The following is a 6,707-nucleotide window of genomic DNA, read 5'->3' as shown; positions in this document are numbered from 1 at the left end:
TTCATTTTTTTTTCTAAGTCCAAAACAAAATTGGCATATTTGGCATGTGTTTCGGGCCCCGTGCGCCATGGAAAATAGGGATTTGACCCAAACTAAGTCCTGACCCAAATTTCGTATGTATCAACTAGACGTCCATGAAGTATGAGTACCATACCGTGGGGGGCTTGGGACTGGGGGCCTTGAACATTTGCAACGCCTCACGGAGCTAACACAAAGTCAATGGGAGCTGTTTCATTTTTTTTTCTAAGTCCAAAACAAAATTGGCATATTTGGCATGTGTTTCGGGCCCCGTGCGCCATGGAAAATAGGGATTTGGCCCAAACTAAGTCCTGACCCAAATTTCGTATGTACCAGCTAGACGTTCACGAAGTTTGAGTACCATACCGTGGGGGGCTTGGGACTGGGGGCCTTGAACATTTGCAACGCCTCACGGAGCTAACACAAAGTCAATGGGAGCTGTTTCATTTTTTTTCTAAGTCCAAAACAAAATTGGCATATTTGGCATGTGTTTCGGGCCCCGTGCGCCATGGAAAATAGGGATTTGACCCAAACTAAGTCCTGACCCAAATTTCGTATGTATCAACTAGACGTCCATGAAGTATGAGTACCATACCGTGGGGGGCTTGGGACTGGGGGCTTTGAACATTTGCAACGCCTCACGGAGCTAACACAAAGTCAATGGGAGCTGTTTCATTTTTTTTTCTAAGTCCAACACATAATTGGCATATTTGGCATGTGTTTCGGGCCCCGTGCGCCATGGAAAATAGGGATTTGGCCCAAACTAAGTCCTGACCCAAATTTCGTATGTACCAGCTAGACGTTCACGAAGTTTGAGTACCATACCGTGGGGGGCTTGGGACTGGGGGCTTTGAACATTTGCAACGCCTCACGGAGCTAACACAAAGTCAATGGGAGCTGTTTCATTTTTTTTTCTAAGTCCAAAACAAAATTGGCATATTTGGCATGTGTTTCGGGCCCCGTGCGCCATGGAAAATAGGGATTTGGCCCAAACTAAGTCCTGACCCAAATTTCGTATGTACCAGCTAGACGTTCACGAAGTTTGAGTACCATACCGTGGGGGGCTTGGGACTGGGGGCCTTGAACATTTGCAACGCCTCACGGAGCTAACACAAAGTCAATGGGAGCTGTTTCATTTTTTTTTCTAAGTCCAAAACAAAATTGGCATATTTGGCATGTGTTTCGGGCCCCGTGCGCCATGGAAAATAGGGATTTGACCCAAACTAAGTCCTGACCCAAATTTCGTATGTATCAACTAGACGTCCATGAAGTATGAGTACCATACCGTGGGGGGCTTGGGACTGGGGGCCTTGAACATTTGCAACGCCTCACGGAGCTAACACAAAGTCAATGGGAGCTGTTTCATTTTTTTTTCTAAGTCCAAAACAAAATTGGCATATTTGGCATGTGTTTCGGGCCCCGTGCGCCATGGAAAATAGGGATTTGGCCCAAACTAAGTCCTGACCCAAATTTCGTATGTACCAGCTAGACGTTGCCGAAGTTTGAGTACCATACCGTGGGGGGCTTGGGACTGGGGGCTTTGAACTTTTGCAACGCCTCACGGAGCTAACACAAAGTCAATGGGAGCTGTTTCATTTTTTTTCTAAGTCCAAAACAAAATTGGTATATTTGGCATGTGTTTCGGGCCCCGTGCGCCATGGAAAATAGGGATTTGGCCCAAACTAAGTCCTGACCCAAATTTCGTATGTACCAGCTAGACGTTCACGAAGTTTGAGTACCATACCGTGGGGGGCTTGGGACTGGGGGCTTTGAACATTTGCAACGCCTCACGGAGCTAACACAAAGTCAATATGAGCTGTTTCATTTTTTTTTCTAAGTCCAAAACAAAATTGGCATATTTGGCATGTGTTTCGGGCCCCGTGCGCCATGGAAAATAGGGATTTGGCCCAAACTAAGTCCTGACCCAAATTTCGTATGTACCAGCTAGACGTTCACGAAGTTTGAGTACCATACCGTGGGGGGCTTGGGCCTGGGGGCCTTGAACATTTGCAACGCCTCACGGAGCTAACACAAAGTCAATGGGAGCTGTTTCATTTTTTTTTCTAAGTCCAAAACAAAATTGGCATATTTGGCATGTGTTTCGGGCCCCGTGCGCCATGGAAAATAGGGATTTGACCCAAACTAAGTCCTGACCCAAATTTCGTATGTATCAACTAGACGTCCATGAAGTATGAGTACCATACCGTGGGGGGCTTGGGACTGGGGGCCTTGAACATTTGCAACGCCTCACGGAGCTAACACAAAGTCAATGGGAGCTGTTTCATTTTTTTTTCTAAGTCCAAAACAAAATTGGCATATTTGGCATGTGTTTCGGGCCCCGTGCGCCATGGAAAATAGGGATTTGACCCAAACTAAGTCCTGACCCAAATTTCGTATGTATCAACTAGACGTCTATGAAGTATGAGTACCATACCGTGGGGGGCTTGGGACTGGGGGCTTTGAACTTTTGCAACGCCTCACGGAGCTAACACAAAGTCAATGGGAGCTGTTTCATTTTTTTTCTAAGTCCAAAACAAAATTGGTATATTTGGCATGTGTTTCGGGCCCCGTGCGCCATGGAAAATAGGGATTTGGCCCAAACTAAGTCCTGACCCAAATTTCGTATGTACCAGCTAGACGTTCACGAAGTTTGAGTACCATACCGTGGGGGGCTTGGGCCTGGGGGCCTTGAACATTTGCAACGCCTCACGGAGCTAACACAAAGTCAATGGGAGCTGTTTCATTTTTTTTTCTAAGTCCAAAACAAAATTGGCATATTTGGCATGTGTTTCGGGCCCCGTGCGCCATGGAAAATAGGGATTTGGCCCAAACTAAGTCCTGACCCAAATTTCGTATGTACCAGCTAGACGTTCACGAAGTTTGAGTACCATACCGTGGGGGGCTTGGGACTGGGGGCCTTGAACATTTGCAACGCCTCACGGAGCTAACACAAAGTCAATGGGAGCTGTTTCATTTTTTTTTCTAAGTCCAAAACAAAATTGGCATATTTGGCATGTGTTTCGGGCCCCGTGCGCCATGGAAAATAGGGATTTGACCCAAACTAAGTCCTGACCCAAATTTCGTATGTATCAACTAGACGTCCATGAAGTATGAGTACCATACCGTGGGGGGCTTGGGACTGGGGGCCTTGAACATTTGCAACGCCTCACGGAGCTAACACAAAGTCAATGGGAGCTGTTTCATTTTTTTTTCTAAGTCCAAAACAAAATTGGCATATTTGGCATGTGTTTCGGGCCCCGTGCGCCATGGAAAATAGGGATTTGGCCCAAACTAAGTCCTGACCCAAATTTCGTATGTACCAGCTAGACGTTCACGAAGTTTGAGTACCATACCGTGGGGGGCTTGGGACTGGGGGCCTTGAACATTTGCAACGCCTCACGGAGCTAACACAAAGTCAATGGGAGCTGTTTCATTTTTTTTCTAAGTCCAAAACAAAATTGGCATATTTGGCATGTGTTTCGGGCCCCGTGCGCCATGGAAAATAGGGATTTGACCCAAACTAAGTCCTGACCCAAATTTCGTATGTATCAACTAGACGTCCATGAAGTATGAGTACCATACCGTGGGGGGCTTGGGACTGGGGGCTTTGAACATTTGCAACGCCTCACGGAGCTAACACAAAGTCAATGGGAGCTGTTTCATTTTTTTTTCTAAGTCCAACACATAATTGGCATATTTGGCATGTGTTTCGGGCCCCGTGCGCCATGGAAAATAGGGATTTGGCCCAAACTAAGTCCTGACCCAAATTTCGTATGTACCAGCTAGACGTTCACGAAGTTTGAGTACCATACCGTGGGGGGCTTGGGACTGGGGGCTTTGAACATTTGCAACGCCTCACGGAGCTAACACAAAGTCAATGGGAGCTGTTTCATTTTTTTTTCTAAGTCCAAAACAAAATTGGCATATTTGGCATGTGTTTCGGGCCCCGTGCGCCATGGAAAATAGGGATTTGGCCCAAACTAAGTCCTGACCCAAATTTCGTATGTACCAGCTAGACGTTCACGAAGTTTGAGTACCATACCGTGGGGGGCTTGGGACTGGGGGCCTTGAACATTTGCAACGCCTCACGGAGCTAACACAAAGTCAATGGGAGCTGTTTCATTTTTTTTTCTAAGTCCAAAACAAAATTGGCATATTTGGCATGTGTTTCGGGCCCCGTGCGCCATGGAAAATAGGGATTTGACCCAAACTAAGTCCTGACCCAAATTTCGTATGTATCAACTAGACGTCCATGAAGTATGAGTACCATACCGTGGGGGGCTTGGGACTGGGGGCCTTGAACATTTGCAACGCCTCACGGAGCTAACACAAAGTCAATGGGAGCTGTTTCATTTTTTTTTCTAAGTCCAAAACAAAATTGGCATATTTGGCATGTGTTTCGGGCCCCGTGCGCCATGGAAAATAGGGATTTGGCCCAAACTAAGTCCTGACCCAAATTTCGTATGTACCAGCTAGACGTTGCCGAAGTTTGAGTACCATACCGTGGGGGGCTTGGGACTGGGGGCTTTGAACTTTTGCAACGCCTCACGGAGCTAACACAAAGTCAATGGGAGCTGTTTCATTTTTTTTCTAAGTCCAAAACAAAATTGGTATATTTGGCATGTGTTTCGGGCCCCGTGCGCCATGGAAAATAGGGATTTGGCCCAAACTAAGTCCTGACCCAAATTTCGTATGTACCAGCTAGACGTTCACGAAGTTTGAGTACCATACCGTGGGGGGCTTGGGACTGGGGGCTTTGAACATTTGCAACGCCTCACGGAGCTAACACAAAGTCAATGGGAGCTGTTTCATTTTTTTTTCTAAGTCCAAAACAAAATTGGCATATTTGGCATGTGTTTCGGGCCCCGTGCGCCATGGAAAATAGGGATTTGACCCAAACTAAGTCCTGACCCAAATTTCGTATGTATCAACTAGACGTCCATGAAGTATGAGTACCATACCGTGGGGGGCTTGGGACTGGGGGCCTTGAACATTTGCAACGCCTCACGGAGCTAACACAAAGTCAATGGGAGCTGTTTCATTTTTTTTTCTAAGTCCAAAACAAAATTGGCATATTTGGCATGTGTTTCGGGCCCCGTGCGCCATGGAAAATAGGGATTTGACCCAAACTAAGTCCTGACCCAAATTTCGTATGTATCAACTAGACGTCTATGAAGTATGAGTACCATACCGTGGGGGGCTTGGGACTGGGGGCTTTGAACTTTTGCAACGCCTCACGGAGCTAACACAAAGTCAATGGGAGCTGTTTCATTTTTTTTCTAAGTCCAAAACAAAATTGGTATATTTGGCATGTGTTTCGGGCCCCGTGCGCCATGGAAAATAGGGATTTGGCCCAAACTAAGTCCTGACCCAAATTTCGTATGTACCAGCTAGACGTTCACGAAGTTTGAGTACCATACCGTGGGGGGCTTGGGCCTGGGGGCCTTGAACATTTGCAACGCCTCACGGAGCTAACACAAAGTCAATGGGAGCTGTTTCATTTTTTTTTCTAAGTCCAAAACAAAATTGGCATATTTGGCATGTGTTTCGGGCCCCGTGCGCCATGGAAAATAGGGATTTGGCCCAAACTAAGTCCTGACCCAAATTTCGTATGTACCAGCTAGACGTTCACGAAGTTTGAGTACCATACCGTGGGGGGCTTGGGACTGGGGGCCTTGAACATTTGCAACGCCTCACGGAGCTAACACAAAGTCAATGGGAGCTGTTTCATTTTTTTTTCTAAGTCCAAAACAAAATTGGCATATTTGGCATGTGTTTCGGGCCCCGTGCGCCATGGAAAATAGGGATTTGACCCAAACTAAGTCCTGACCCAAATTTCGTATGTATCAACTAGACGTCTATGAAGTATGAGTACCATACCGTGGGGGGCTTGGGACTGGGGGCTTTGAACTTTTGCAACGCCTCACGGAGCTAACACAAAGTCAATGGGAGCTGTTTCATTTTTTTTCTAAGTCCAAAACAAAATTGGTATATTTGGCATGTGTTTCGGGCCCCGTGCGCCATGGAAAATAGGGATTTGGCCCAAACTAAGTCCTGACCCAAATTTCGTATGTACCAGCTAGACGTTCACGAAGTTTGAGTACCATACCGTGGGGGGCTTGGGCCTGGGGGCCTTGAACATTTGCAACGCCTCACGGAGCTAACACAAAGTCAATGGGAGCTGTTTCATTTTTTTTTCTAAGTCCAAAACAAAATTGGCATATTTGGCATGTGTTTCGGGCCCCGTGCGCCATGGAAAATAGGGATTTGGCCCAAACTAAGTCCTGACCCAAATTTCGTATGTACCAGCTAGACGTTCACGAAGTTTGAGTACCATACCGTGGGGGGCTTGGGACTGGGGGCCTTGAACATTTGCAACGCCTCACGGAGCTAACACAAAGTCAATGGGAGCTGTTTCATTTTTTTTTCTAAGTCCAAAACAAAATTGGCATATTTGGCATGTGTTTCGGGCCCCGTGCGCCATGGAAAATAGGGATTTTACCCAAACTAAGTCCTGACCCAAATTTCGTATGTATCAACTAGACGTCCATGAAGTATGAGTACCATACCGTGGGGGGCTTGGGACTGGGGGCCTTGAACATTTGCAACGCCTCACGGAGCTAACACAAAGTCAATGGGAGCTGTTTCATTTTTTTTTCTAAGTCCAAAACAAAATTGGCATATTTGGC

This window comes from Apostichopus japonicus, chromosome 17, assembly GCF_037975245.1.
Source record: "Apostichopus japonicus isolate 1M-3 chromosome 17, ASM3797524v1, whole genome shotgun sequence".
Lineage (NCBI taxonomy): Eukaryota > Metazoa > Echinodermata > Holothuroidea > Aspidochirotida > Stichopodidae > Apostichopus > Apostichopus japonicus.
The sequence above is the reverse complement of the archived record's forward strand: the minus strand, read 5'-3'. Positions refer to the sequence as shown.